At 38.3% G+C, this 15,505-nt stretch overlaps 1 long non-coding RNA gene across 5 annotated transcripts in view; it reads right to left on the bottom strand.

Moving 5' to 3' along the window:
- The window catches only part of LOC307191226, a 750,426-nt gene that overhangs the window by 599,509 nt on the left and 135,412 nt on the right, over nt 1-15,505 (bottom strand). For all 5 annotated transcript variants that reach the window (XR_013829650.1, XR_013829651.1, XR_013829652.1 and 2 more), the window contains one exon: nt 7,904-8,042. This is a non-coding gene — a long non-coding RNA (uncharacterized lncRNA). The remainder of the gene's footprint in view (nt 1-7,903; nt 8,043-15,505) is intronic.

The following is a 15,505-nucleotide window of genomic DNA, read 5'->3' as shown; positions in this document are numbered from 1 at the left end:
GCAATGTTACCATTTCTAAATTTTACACACAGGGAAATCAGACCCAACTCACTATGTATCCCACTTAACTCCTAAATTATTGTTCATGATTGCTTGTTCCAGTTACTGGTAAAAAGACTTACAGAGCCTTAGGCCATAGCTCAGTGACCCAGCACTGAGTCAGTCTGTATGAATTTGAGCTCTTAAATCCCTGATTTCAAACTTTGTTCCAGGACCTAGGTCTCTTGTATTCCTACCATTCCACAGTTTTCTTAGGCAGTAGTGCCTATTCTCCAGACCTCACTGTTGGGTCCCCACTACCTGCTACACACTTCCCAGCTAACCATAATCTATTTGTTGAGATTTCATTGGGTAATTTCCTGCTAATATCTTCCCCTATCTGCTCTTGTGGGTAGAACCTTGTGGTTCTACTCCACTTCTGTGTTCCAACTAACTCTGTTCTGTGAGGTCTCATTGTTGCATCTGGCCATGAAATCAATCATCTATTTATTCATTCCAAAACAACAGTAATCACAGAGGAAAGAGAGGAGAAGCAGTTGTGTGGTTACTTCAAAGGCATCCCACCCTGAAAAGCTTTCTAGTACAACCTGACAACCAGAACTCTGATTATTAAAAGAAAAATCTGCTCAGGATATGCTGTTATGTTGTATTACTATGATATGAGGCTTTCTAACATTCTGAGTCATGCAGAAATTTCTACCACTCTCTGATATTACAGGTAGAGAAGACAAAACCAGAAAGAAGTCAGCAACGTGATACCAAGAAGAACCATCCATGAATGGTTCTTCTCTGCATGATAAAGTAAAAACAGTAGAAACAATAAAAAGTGAAGACAAAACATGAGATATTCATTTTTAAATCTTACACAAAATCATGTTTGACCCCAATTTGAGGGGAAATAATATTAAGTCATGTTTAAATATAAACATAGGGATGTATATTAATGTACCCTTGCTTTAATAGTCATATACCCAGGAAAAGTTTATTCAAGCATAAAAGTGACCGGGAAACATTTAAACACAAAAGTGAATTTTATTTCACCTCTGAGGTGAGGTTAAGGAGAAAGTGTTTTCTTGGCTTGTGCTGCATATAATAAGCACCAGTGAAAAAAATATCTGAAATATAAACATCCTAAACTGTAGAGGCTTAACCACATGATATGTAGAATCTCCAAAGGTACGCAGTGAGAAGAGCATGGGCCAGGATCCCAGGGGGGGTAAGGGTGGGCAAGAGGCTGGGGTTGGGACAGGGGCAGATAGAGCTCACGCAGCTGGAAGTATACAGCATGAGAGGTTGGCTACTACGCAAATCCTAATGACAAAGAGGACTGCCCCAGTGCTCAGGGTGAGGTTACTTCCACAGAGACATTTCGAGTGGAGCCCAGCAGCAGGCAAAGACCATAGCAATACCATGATTCAAGGAAGGTCCACCTGGTTGGAAGTAAATCCCCAGCCACTAGCGCAAAGGTGTAAATAGTGAAAGGAAGAAGTGTGAGATGGACAAATTCTAGAATGGCAGTCATGCCTCAGTCAAACATCCTGGGTTCCAGACGGAAACAGAAGTGTAAATCAGGTATAAAGTCAGAAATCCAGGAAGTCAATTTCTAGAATCTATCCACTAGAAAAGACAAAGTTCTAGCTGAGCCTTGCTCATTCATTCATTCATTCATTTATCCAATCCTTTGTTCACAAATTCATACTAAACACCTACAAAACATTGCTAGACACTGTTCCTGGCCCTATGGATTCAACAGGGAAAAACAAGCATCATCCCTGCCCTTGTAAAGAGCTTTGCTGGAATTGCTTCGGGGCTTGAGTAGTGGTGAATATTTAGGTTAAAAAACTTCATCAAGACAGGGCTGTTGGACACTACCAGTGTTAGCAAGATTGAACTGCCTGTGCCCCTGAAAAATTCTGCTCCAGCCCACAGGCAGCCAGATCAGTAGCAAGAAAAGAAATGTAGTTCTATGACCTTATAAACATATATTAAATAATAAATGGAGGACAAGGTGATGATGATGATGAGTAGTTATATACTTGTTTCATGATCCAACCAAGAGACTGAAATCACATCATTTATTTAAACAGAAAGTAATATAAAGAATTGTTATATTCACTAGTTTGTTGTATTTTTTAGATTCCACATATAACTGATATCATATAGTGTTTGTCTTTCAACAAGTGAATATAGTGAATATAACAAAAAAGAATCAGACTCACAGATGTGGAGAACAAACTAGTGGTTACCAGTGAGAAGAGGGAAGCGGGGAGAGGCAATAAAGGGGTAGCGGATTAAGAGGTACAAACTATTTATGTATAAAATAAGCTACCAAGATATATTGTACAACATGGGGAATATAGACAATATTTTATAAGAACTATAAATGGAATATAACCTTTAAAAATCGTGAATCACTATACTGTACAAAAAAGAATTGTTAATTCAGTAAAAGTTGTTAATTAGCTATTGAAAAGACAAAAAGAGAACTCTAAGTTATCACAGAGATACTAACTGCAAGATGCAACTGCCATCACTGAGTTTGGAGAAATAAAGGAAGAACTGGGAATTATTAACTGTTAGAAGACTGGAGGACAGACCCCATGGTGTTGAAACTCAGATTTCTGAGAAGAGGAGATACTCAGATGGTGCTAGGTCCCTGAGCTCAGAAGTAGGAGGCATCCCAGACCTGGGGAGGAGATGTCCCAGAGCTCTGAAAATGGGGAGCTATCCAGCTGCTACTGGGGTCTTTAAGGGTTGGCTCTATGGGTGTTGGGAAAAAACTGCAAATTGGACTCAACTGCTGCTATTGGAACAAACTGCTGCTACAGAGGTAAAGAAGCACTGCTGGGGTGACACTCGCGGGGGGAAAAAAAGCCAATAGAAAACAAATAGGAAGAAAAACAGAAAATAAGAGCAAAGAGGAAGAAGCATGTTCCATCTACTTCCTCCTGCTTGCAGTCTCCCTCTAGCACCTCCAATGACAGAGTTAAACCAATTGACAAAGCAGAAATGTGATTTGCAGACGCCCAGCCCCAGTATCAAAAAGCAAAGTATAGAAGAGTGGCTTTGAAACTGAGAGATGATAGTTTAAATAACCATCCCAGCAATCTAGCGCAAATTATTTACCTTTTGGAGACACAGTTTGTCAAATAAGGACAATAATGCCTACCACAAGATGTTTTGAGAATTAGACAAAATATATATAAAGTACTTCACATAGTGCCTGAAAAATAAAATGCATTTTTTCACAATTAATGGTTTCCACTCCTGATTCATCCTTCCAAGTACATCTGCCACCTCTGGTGCCTTCCTTAAACAACTACATTGTAGAACCCCATGTGTGGCCTAATCTATTGCCAGAATATATCTCAGCAGGAAAAGTCTATTTATAAGGCCTCAATCAACAGGGAAATCTTCTAAGTTGGGGACCATATTTTGGCTGTTGTATTTTCACTTCCATTCCTCCCTGTCATCCTGAAAATCTGGCAAAAAATATCACCTACACACTTCCTTGCCCTTGCCACCATCAATCCAATAGGCTGGCTTTCCATTAAGACACATTCAAGTTCCTTCCTTCCACTTCGCAAACAGTTCTAGCAATGTTTCATACTTGATCCAACACCTTTCACCCCAAAGAATTGTCTTCAATACCTTGTGGCCAGGAGGATCACATGCCCAAAAAGCAGACATAGGAACTCACTATCATTTTCCTGATGTTCTCTATCCAGCAGCCATTTTCCTCAGCAACATTCCAGACATCAGACACCTAAGGCCTAGGTAGAATTACTGAAAGCAGAGCAGTATCAGATGCGTTATGGCACATTTTAGAGGCAAGAGCCACCGTGGCCCTGAATGGCCCATAAAAACCAACTCTTACAAAAAATCAAAATATAGCTCTTCCACAATCTTGCCTAAAATTGTGGGTTCCTAATAGTTCATTCCCTTCCAGACCATGGCTCATGAGGTTCTACCTTTATTAACTCTAAGACCTCGGGAAATTTTCTTAAACCTCTAAGCCTCACTTAATTCCTTGTGGAATGGAATCCCTAACATTATCTCACATTTTGTTGTAGGAATTAGAAAAAACCACACAAGTTCAAGGAGAGGGAAGAAATGGGGAGTTGTTGTTTAGTTGGCATAGAGTTTCAGTTCTGCAAGATGTAACAAGTTCTGGAAATCTGTTACACAGCAATGTGAATACATTTAACACTACTGAACTGTACACTTAAACAGATACAATGGTAAACTTTATGTTCTGTGTTGTTTACCACAATTTAAAAAAATGTTTACTGAATGAATGAATGAATGAATATAAAGTTCCTATCACATGTGCAGGCACACACACACATACAAACACACACACGCACAACACAGATTCATCACAATGTCTGGCACATCACAGGTATTCAAATATCCATGAGGTTTTGCCTTTTTTGCCTTTGAGTCTCCCAACAATCTCTTGACTTCAGCCTCACCTGCATGAATTACTAATTTTTCTTCCTCTGAACACTGTGTAGACCTAATCACATTCTGTCCAGTGTTACTCCTTAACATTTCAGTTTGGGCATGCTTTATCTTGCCAAATAGATTGTCAGTTCCTGCAGAGAAGGGACCATATCTTATACTTCTTTTAATGTTCCCCCCTTCACATCCAGTGCAATCTTTGCATTAACTGTTGGCTGAGATTCTACTTCAAATGAGATGCACCTTCCCAGAGACAAAACATTCCAGTTGCTGCTGCCTGCTCTTGGTCCTCTATCATCATAGATCAACATTTATTGACCTGTTATTTATATAGAGATCTCTGTTAGGAAGACGGGGTAAGAGCAATGGACAGGGAAGATAGGAAGACAGCTAAATGATATGTAAGATATGATTATTGTCCTCAAAAGGCTTACAATCTATTTGCACAGACAAAACAAACATACAGAGGTTGGTAAAATTGCAAGGAAAAAAAGCTAAGTATCCACTGAGTGTTACGGACAATGCAGGTATTCAAGAGGCCATGGATACTTCATGGGAAATTAAACAAGAGATGAGCTTTAGAAAAACACAAGCAATAGAGTATATATTCTTTAGAGTTAAGATGATTCTTCAGGGGAAAAAAATGTATCTTCCTACTAACTCTGAGATAAAATTATTATACATTTTCAAGATAATACTAATAACAACATTATTTCAGGCACTGCAGTAGACTCTACATACTATCACTAATCTAAAAAAAAGGAGGGGGTGGTATAATCCCTGTTTATACATAAAGAAACAGTGTGAAAGAAACTAAGCTACTTCTCTACAGATGCAGATAGTAAGTACTGGATTTGAACACATCTGTCTGACTCCAAAGCATGAATTCTTCCCACTATACAACTCATTCATTCATCAAACATTTACTTAGCAAGTGTTGTGCTGAAGATAAAAAACTAAGTAAAACATGATTTCTTCCTTCAAGTAGTTCTGGTCTGGTGAGGAGGCAGTTATAGAAAGAAACCATTTCAACCAAATGTGGTGAGTCCAAGAATAGAGACTTGCAGAAGAAGTTATGGAGTACATAGGAAGGAAAGTTAATCCATCCTGGAAAATCCTGGAAGATTTCCTGGAGGAGCAGAATTCTTTGTTGAGTCTAAAGGAATAAAAGAAACAACAACAGCTTACATTTATGTACTTACTAGGCAGATACTATTATTAGCCCTGATTTACAGTTGAGAAAAATTGAAGCACAGAGAAGTGAGCAACTTAAACCATTTATAAACAAGTGGTAGAGCCAGGATATGAACCTATTCTCTCTTAACCTCTACAGTATACTGCATATGAGTAGGAGTTTGCCAGAAAAGTAGACTGAAGAGGAGCATTTTTTGCAACAGGAAAATTGAGAGCAAGGCAAAGGCAAGAAACTGCCCTGTACGGGACCATGTAAGTACCGTATGACTGAAGCAGGAAATAACAAGAGATGAAATTAGAGAATTATGGGCCAGACCACAAAAAGTCTTGTGTAACATGCTAGGCTCTTAGAATTTATCCTATAAACTATGGAAGAATGTCTTCAGATTATGCCAGCTATTTGGAGGATGAATGTCAGTTAAGACTAAAGGGAAGGGAGTCCATTAGGAGACAGTCGTCGTTATTATTATTATTATTATTATTACTGTAAAAAACAAACAACATGAATTTATTCTAATAATTTGTAAGTATACAGTACAGTAAGGAGACCATTTTAAAATACAACAGAAAGAGAATGAGAACTTGAACTTGGGTGGAGAGAACAAGATGGAAAACTAGGAAATAAGACATGTCTAAATGGCAAAATAGGCAGAACTTGGTGATGAACTGAATATGCCTACCTCCCTATCCATCAGCATTTCCTTTTTAAAATAATTTATTCAGGAAAAGAGACAGCATAAATGTATGCATTTGTCCTTCTGAACTGGTTACGCATGGTGCTAGGCCCAGTAGCATTAAAAATGATTGAGACACACTTCCCATCCTAGAAGAACCTGCAGTCTGGAGTGGGAGTGAAGAACAAGACAAGCGCAATAAAGGGTTATGTGGTTATGAAAGAAACAGGTACAACATGCTCTGGGGATCCAAGGCAGGAATAGTTATCCCCAACCTCGGGAGATCAAAGAAGGGTTGAAGGAAAAGATGCCCCAAACTGAATCTGAAGAAATGAGCAGACACTTCCAGTGGATCATGTATTACTTGACGTAAATGTTTCTCCAGTGTAGTGTGGCAGGAACACAACAGAACAAACAGTTTCAATGAATTATGCAGAGGAGGTGAGGGGGGGGGAAGATAAATATGTGGACCCCTGAAGGTATCAAAAGTAGAGCAGGAATTTGTTAGCTGCTAGTTCCTCCATTAAAACACCAAAGCACAAGTGGGAAAGTGAGGTCACAAAAAGATGAAGGTGGGGAACAAGATAGTGATCTGCAATAAATCTACAAGAAGTGCTTTGGTTTTATAGTGCTGTCTGTGGCCACACCATCACACTCCATCTAGCTCCACCTTGAGGCACAGAGTCAGAGCTCAGTATGCTTGGAGAAGTATATAAGTCTATTAGGTATACCCTGAAACCTAGCATTTCCTATAATTGTAGGATGTTATCTTGAGATTCACAGTTATGGCTATGTGCATCAGGCAGTTCCTACTGCTCTTCTAAAGGATTTTAAATCACCTCATAACAACTTATGTTTAAAAGCCTCACTGCCTCAGTCACAAATATTGATCTTTGTGAACAAAAGTACCTTTTTTGGACAAATGTGTTTATAGAGACATTATTTTTTTCTAAATGCAATGCCCAATGTCAGAAAAGCAATATTATTCATGAATATAAACTCTCAGACTTGAAAAAGAACACCTTTGTTTAACCTGTTTAATATACAACATCTATGCAAACAATTCCTAAATCTCAAGCATCTTTCTGGAAATGGCTATTCATTCCCTTCTAAAGTCAAATTTCTACTGCTGTCCCTAACAATTAAACAAGAAAAAAGGAAATTCAGTTGCTGAAATTGATCACAGATTTTCAAGTTCATTTAACATACTGTCTTCAACACAACAACATAGGCTACAAATCTAGTTCTTTGATTTTGAATAATCTCAATATTCTTTATAGGGCAGTTTAGAAGTATTTTTCCTTAAAAAAATAAAATGATTTATCTAGAGGAAAAAATGTCTAATAAAATCATTTTAATTAGTTGTACACATTAATCATGAAATTGCACAGAATAATTATAGTGACAGTTCTCCACTTACTATAATGAAACATAGTGAGAATGGTTAGAATATAAACAGATCAGAGGGACTATGAAGGTAAGTGTTATTTGGCATAATTTTACCATGATTTAGTAAAGACTATGTCTCCCAGGATAAAATAATAGGTTCTCATTATATGAAGGTGACTTACTTGGAATCGGGAACCAGAAACTCTTTATTTCTCATGACCAGCCATCCCCAGTCCAAATCCCACATTCAGGAGCATCAGAATCTCTGACCACATGCCAAAATGAAGACAGATGGATACAGAGCTGTCACATATTCAGTACCTGCAAAAAAAAAAAAAAAAAAAAAAAAAAAAACTGGAGTTATGACATCAGAAGACAGTAGGCTAAGGCCTAAAGAGTCTTGCTTTTTCACACATAGTAGCATGTTTATTCATCCCATTGTACTTCTACAGTTCCCCAGAGGGAAAATAAGTACCTGAAGTTTCAACTGGGAAAGATGACTCACCCCAAAACTTGCTGAGTAGTTTATGAAGGTTTACAATGCTTGTGAATTGCTGCTTGTGTCTTGTGTGCCAGGTAATGGTCAGGATGACATGAGGCAAAAGGGTTTGATAAAATGGAAAATAAAAATCTATGGCAGTCACATATAAAAATGACAATGTGTGTATCATAAACCTTTACACAAACATTTTAGCATATGGTGTATATATTTCAAGTGATATAAGTGCAAAAGAAAAGGCCTTTAGCACAAATTGACCAGCTTCGACACTGGAAAAATACAAATTAACAAAAAAGAAATTCAAAGGGAAATTAATGGATCTCATAAATGTCTCAAGGGTGAAAATATTGTTTTCTCCTCAACACAGGAAAGAAACAATTTCTCGTAATAAATTCTACCAGATATTTTAGTGATGGTGTTATTTCTGTTGCTTTTAAAAATGTATTTTTAATTGTCCTACATATTTCCTTAAGCATACAAAAAGAAATGAGAGTCCTGGGGCGTAGCCAAGATGGCAGAGTAGGAAGGCCCTGAGCACACCTCCTCCCACAGGCACACCAAAATTACAACTATTTACAGAACAACTGTCTATGGGAACAAGCTGAAGACTAGCAGAAAAGATTTTCCTCAACTAAAGATATAAAAAAGGAACCACAATGAGCTGGGTAGGAGGGGCAGAGACACTATGTTATCAATACCCACACCCCTGGGTAGGCGACCACAAATGGGAAGATAATCACAACTGTGGAGGTTCTCCCTAGGAAGCAAGGGATCTGAGCTCCACCTCCACATCAGGCTCCCCAGCTTGGGGGTCCTGCACCAGGAAGACAAGCCCCTATAACATCTGACTTTGAAAGCCAGCAGGGCTTATATACAGGAGAGCCAAAGGGCTGTTGGAAATGAGAGACTCGAGGCACACAAAAGCTCACATGCTCCCAGTCCCAGCACAGAGACCGTAATTTGAAAGGAGCTTGGGTTAGACAACTTGCTAATCTTGGAAAGCTTCCTAGAGAGGTGGGAGGCAACTGAGACTCCCCCGAGGACATAAACACTGGTGGCAGTCAATTTTGGGAGCTTGATCTACCAGGCAGACACTGGTGCTGGCATGCACCATTTTGGAGTCCTCCTTCTAGCCTATCAGTGTTAGGGGCTTACCTGCCCACCAATGGGACAGTACCAGCCCCAGGACCCACCAGGTCATGCAGACAGCCATGCTGGGACCTAAGTATCCATTGATAGATGAATGGATAAAGAAGATGTAGTATGCAACGGAATATTACTCAGCTATAAAAAAGAATGAAACCTTGCCATTTGCGACAACATGGATGCACCTAGAGGGTATTATGCTAAGTGAAACAAGTCAGACAGAGAAAGACAAATACTGTATGATTTCATTTATATGTGGAATCTAAAACAAATAAACATAACAAAACAGAAACAAACACAGATACAGAGAACAAACTGGTGGTTGCCACAGTGGAGGGAAGTGAGGGGATGAGTGAAATAGGTGAGGGAGATTAAGAGAGGTATAACCTTCCAGTTATCAAGTAAATAAGCCAGAGGGATGTAATGTACTGCATGGGGAATACAGTCAATAATATTGTAGGGCTTCCCTGGTGGTTCAGTGGTTGAGAGTCCGCCTGCCGATGCAGGGGACATGGGTTCGTGCCCCGGTCTGGGAAGATCCCACATGCCGCGGAGTGGATGGGACCGTGAGCCATGGCCGCTGAGCCTGCACATCCGGAGCCTGTGCTCCACAACAGGAGAGGCCACAGCAGTGAGAGGCCCGCGCACCGCAAAAAGAATGAATTTAAAAATTTTAAATTAAATAATATTGTAATACCTTTGTATTGTGACCGATGGTAACTATATTTATCATGGTGATCATTTTGTAATGTATAAAAATACTGAATCACTATGTTGCACACCTGAAACTAATGTAATATTTTAAGTCAATTATACTTCAATAAAAATTTTAATTAAAAAAAAATTAGATTCTCCACTTATCACAGAACAGCCCCCAAACAGGCAATACTATTCCCATTGCTAAAAGTATTTGAAATATATACCAGCATACCATACAAGTCAACTGTTCCCTACAATGCCCTCTCACCAAACTGAGGTGTTTTCACAAACAAAAGGATTCAAAAGCAGCAGAAGTCAGGATGGCTTTTGCAGTTTCTCAAAGCATGACCTACAAAGGAACTCCCTCTCTCTGTGTCATGCAGGCTAATCCCTACTGGTAGCAATGATAACGCTAATATACTGGCTGCACTCATCTGATGTTATTTATGTACCTCCAACTGATGACTAGTAAAATGAGGCTTTAAAAAAAATTCATTAGGTCCCCTTCCTTTTTTCCTTCCCTCCTTCCTTCCTCCCTCCCTCCCTCTCTCCCCCTTTCTCCATCTCTCCAGATTGTCTTTTCTTTTCTCCAATAGTGAAAAAAAATGGGTGCTAGTAGGTCTACATGTACCGCAATCCCTATCTCAGGCTACATTGGAAGACCAATGGATCATCACCCAGAGTAAACCTGTCACTTCTTCACATCACCTACCCACAGAGAAAAAATTCTGTTTCTTTTCTATCTAGGTGTCTCCATCAAAAGCTTAGGATGTCACCTTTGTTTTTTATCTTCTAATATCCAATAAGTTACCAAGACCCACTATTCTTGCTAATACTCTCAAATCTGTCCACTTACTACCATCTCAATGTCTCCACACAATCTGGGTCTCCACGATCTCTTCCTTGTCTCCTCACTGACCTTGATGCCTCTACTCATAGCCTTTCCATCTGCTCACCACACTGCAGCTAGAGTAATCAATCAAAAATGCAAATCTGGTCAAGTTATTCCTGTTAAAGACACTTCAGTGGCTCCCCCATGTTCTTAGGATAGTCTTGTATGCTCACAATATATGTTTCTGTAATCAGACCCCTGCTTATCTCAACTCCTCTTCACCTTACTGACCCTTACAAAAGTAGTCTGTTTTCACTATCATGAACTACAGCCAAGCTCTAAGGCCTTTGCACCTGTTGCCCCCTCTTACTAGAAAATCCTCCCTGCCATATCCCTGCCTTTAACATGGCTGAAACTTACTCAATCTAAAGGATTCATCTCAGATGTTAGTTCCTCCAGGATGCCTTCTACCTTACCTGCTTGGCACTCCCATAGAAATTGATTATCATCAGTCAGTGTTCACTTTTAGCTTCCCCAACACATCAGTAAGTATTTGTTGAAAAAAAATTTTTAATTCAAATCATTTTGTTGCATGACTGTTGGTTTTACTGTAGCATATGTGTATAAAGATCCAACTTAACTAACAATGAACCAAGCTGCTTAGCTTTGCATCCCACATTTAACTACTTGGACACACATAAACTAGGCAATTTTAACTTTATACTATTAAGGGTTGACAGAGACCCTGATATCATTAAAGTCAAGTCCTATAAATATAAAAATATATGGGTTTATATTTACCAGAAAACCAAGGTTTGAGTTTGCAAGAGCTCACTCTAGTTTTATTAATATAAAAATCAACCTTTATTGTTTCAGGGTCATCTCAGTGACACAAAACTGTCTGAAAATTTATCAACTGCTTCCTTTTCACAGTGATTAAGAACTGCCTGGTTAACAGAGGGTAGAGAATTGCACAGCTGTAACATGCTTAGTGTTATCTGAATGTAAACAAATGTGATAACTGAAAGCAAATTCAATCAAAAGAAACATTACCACTTTCTCAATGATTAACATGAAACTAGTTATCTAATGAAAAAAATTTAGAACAAAAACTTCAAGGTGACCCAAGACTTAGGAGTTCCTAATGTGAAAGCTTAATTCTGTTATAAGTCAGTCAGCATCAATATAAACTCTGTATCTGTCCAATTTAGAAGAATCTCTTGGATAAAAAAATCTAAGGTTCAACTGTCAAACACAGTACCTAAGCTTTGATTTTCAGGATGATGGGTGAGGAAGGTGATGGGTGAGGAAGGGGGGTAAAATGTGAATATTCTCTGTTTGCTTTGATGGTCCACAGTAAGCACAGTTCTAATTAATCTTGCCAGTAAGAGAAGCCATAATCCACAAGGACTCACCTTCCCAGCCAAGCTGCTATTCTACATCCTGTATGGCTGAGTGCAGAATACTGTGCTACCTAACCAAGTATAATTGGTACTGGATGCTCCACCCAGATTCCTTCCTCATCCTTCCCTCAGCTGTTGGGAATACCATCTTTTGACAGTTCACATTTGTGTCCCTCACAGAGAAATGCCCTTGGCCACAAAGAACTGCCTCACTTAAAGTTAAGCTCCCTCTCAGGGGAGAGCTCACAGTCAATGAGCTACTCATACAAAGGAACAAAAACATCTTTGCTTCAATATAGAGTATCTCTGAAGGAACATCCCAGCTCAAGAGCTCCCTAAAGGCTCTACTGATGCCTCAGTTGCACTGTGGGTCAGGTTCTCCCGCTTCCTGATCCTCCTTTTCTCACTTCCTTAACAGGTGCATTTCTGGAGACGACTTCTCAGAAAACCTCTTCATCTGAGAATCTACTTCCAGGCAGCCTAATCTAAGACTCAAGTCAGTAACTATGAAAGGCAAATATACTAGTATACAGTAATTTTGCTGACTTCATAGGTCTTGGTATCAGTCTTGGTCTTTTGTTACAGATGTCAACCTATTAACTGAGGCAAAGACAAGATCTAAAATTTAATCCACCACTAACTGACTCCAGTTCCCATTTAATTGTAAGAAAATTTAGGAACCAACTCATTGGTACTATAGGTTATCTTACTTTACCCTTTATCCTCAACAATTTTGAATGTTTGGCAAAAATTACTGGATAATTTTATCATCACCCAATTATAAGAGAAAAAATATTCTAGATGAAATTCTAATTAAAAGAGCATAAGAAGAAAAGGAGAATAAAAATGATTTGTCCACAGTAGATCTCTATGTTCTCAAAGATAGGGGAAATGTACTTTTGTTGGACTTATAAAGATTCAGGCCTTTTCTGATCAAAATATAAAAGAATTATTAGAATAGAATCTACTTTTTATGTTCTCAATCAATCTCTTAAAATCTCCTTTGGAAATGAAAGAAAGGTTGCCATGAAATCAACTGATTCATTTATTCCATTCACTTCTCAATCCAAAGGATATGAAAAGATCCTAGGTTTTGAGGTCTTTGTTTTTTCTTTTTTGTCTTTGTTTTTTTGTTTTTGTTTTTTGAGTTTTGTTGTTGTTGTTTTGGTGTCACCATTTTGAAGAGTAGAAATTAAATCAGTTGGTCTGCCTAACTGTAGTCTCATTTGTCTTAGTTGATACAAACCTAAGTTTCTCTTCTAGAGCATATGGACACAAAAACTAAATAGATCACAGTACAACAGCAAATGCTGATGTGCTATCCTTTTAAGAAAATATAATTTTTATATATAGATGCAAACTGCCAAACAGAAAAGGAGGCTTGCCCACAAAAATAAATCTGTTTCCTTTAAGTAGAAATTTCTGTCAAGTACAAATAGAATCACTAACTTAAAAGTAGTTTCCTATAACTGAATGACAAGGCCCTATTCCTGTTGGGGAAAGGAAGATGCAAGTGGAGGCAGAGATCCATTCTTTTATGTTTTACAGGAAAAATAAAATGATATGTGTCTTTCTCTTTCACTCCCAGTGTATCAAACCTAGACTAGTTTTTCTAGATTTTTCTACAGTTGTCCCTCAGCATTCACAGGGAATTGGTTCCAGGACCCACCATGGATACCATGATCCAAGTATGCCTAAGTCCCATAGTGGGCCCTCTGTATCCATGGGTGCAGAACCAGCAGATTCAGAACCAGCATATGCGGAGAGCCAACTGTATATTTATTGAAAGAAATCTGCTTATAAGTGGACTTGTGCAGTTTGAATATCTGTTATCCAAGGGTCAACTGAACTATGTACTTTTATGAGTAAAAGTGTTTTAAATATTCATATATATAATATATAAATTATATCCATTACTGTGCTAGTAGGTACATTTCAAAAACACAATAATAGAAGTATTATAAAAATAAAACAAAAATGAAATTAAAACTTTACATAACTTCAGTTTATTAATTAGTGGTCCAAAAATTTTTCCTCATACGAAAATATTCTTTTTTTTTTTTTTTTTTTTTTGCGGTACACGGGCCTCTCACTGTGTGGCCTCTCCCGTTGCGGAGCACAGGCTCCGGACACACAGGCTCAGCAGCCATGGCTCACGGGCCTAGCCGCTCTGCGGCATGTGGGATCTTCCCAGACCGGGGCATGAACCTGTGTCCCCTGCATCGGCAGGCGGACTCTCAACCACTGTGCCACCAGGGAAGCCCCTAAAATATTCTTAATAAAAATTCTAAAATAAAGATCAATGCAATCAAATATACATCATTTCTCTCAAACTTAGCTTAACATTTATTGATGCTATGATTCAAAAGTATGGTTCTAAATTCAATTATGATTGTCATAAGCTAAAAATAAAATGCTAAACAAAGATAAAAAGATCCAAATAGATGAGGCACATTATTGGCTGTGTTTATTAAATCATGAAATTCATTTTACAATCCTTTGAGTGGTTAGTATTATATTTAACCCATGGTTTTTTTGCAAGAATCTTTGAAAGTTAATCAAAACCAGATAGCACGATATGGTCATCTACTTAACCAGAAAGACAAACACTACAGTAAACAATTATATGTTGAAAGTGAACTAATAAATATGGGCACTATGGTTGACTCTCACTCTTCCTAGAATAGCTGGGAGACTCTTTAGAACACATGATTATTTGACAAGTTGGCAGTGTAAGGGCACCAGTGTTAAACCACGTGATAAATATTAGTAAATCTGTATTTCTTACTTTCAAGAGGAAATTAATTTTAAAAAGAATTTGAACATTTCCTTCCCAAACTCTCTGGCAATCCAGGGAGAAAATCTCTTACCTAAACAACTGATTCCAAAGAATTGTTTAGAAAAGAAGACACCAAAAATTTAACCTTGGTGTTTTTTCAGGCTTTGCTTCCCTGAGTAGTTAAGCACCTAGACAGTATGATAAGCAGGGTCAACATGTTTACAGATCAGCACACTGCACATATTTTGGTCTCACATGCTCAAAAGTCAAATATACTATTGACCCTTGAATGACACAGGGGTTAAGGGAACCAACTCATATGCAGTTGAAAATTTCTGACTCCCCAAAATCTTAACTACTAATAGCCTACTGCTGACTGGAAGCCCTACCAGTAACATAAACAGTTGATTTACACATATTTTGTAT

This window comes from Stenella coeruleoalba, assembly GCF_951394435.1.
Source record: "Stenella coeruleoalba genome assembly, chromosome: 9".
In the NCBI taxonomy this organism is placed as follows: Eukaryota; Metazoa; Chordata; class Mammalia; order Artiodactyla; family Delphinidae; genus Stenella; species Stenella coeruleoalba.
Note: the sequence above shows the minus strand (reverse complement) of the source record. Positions and strands in the feature narration are given on the sequence as shown.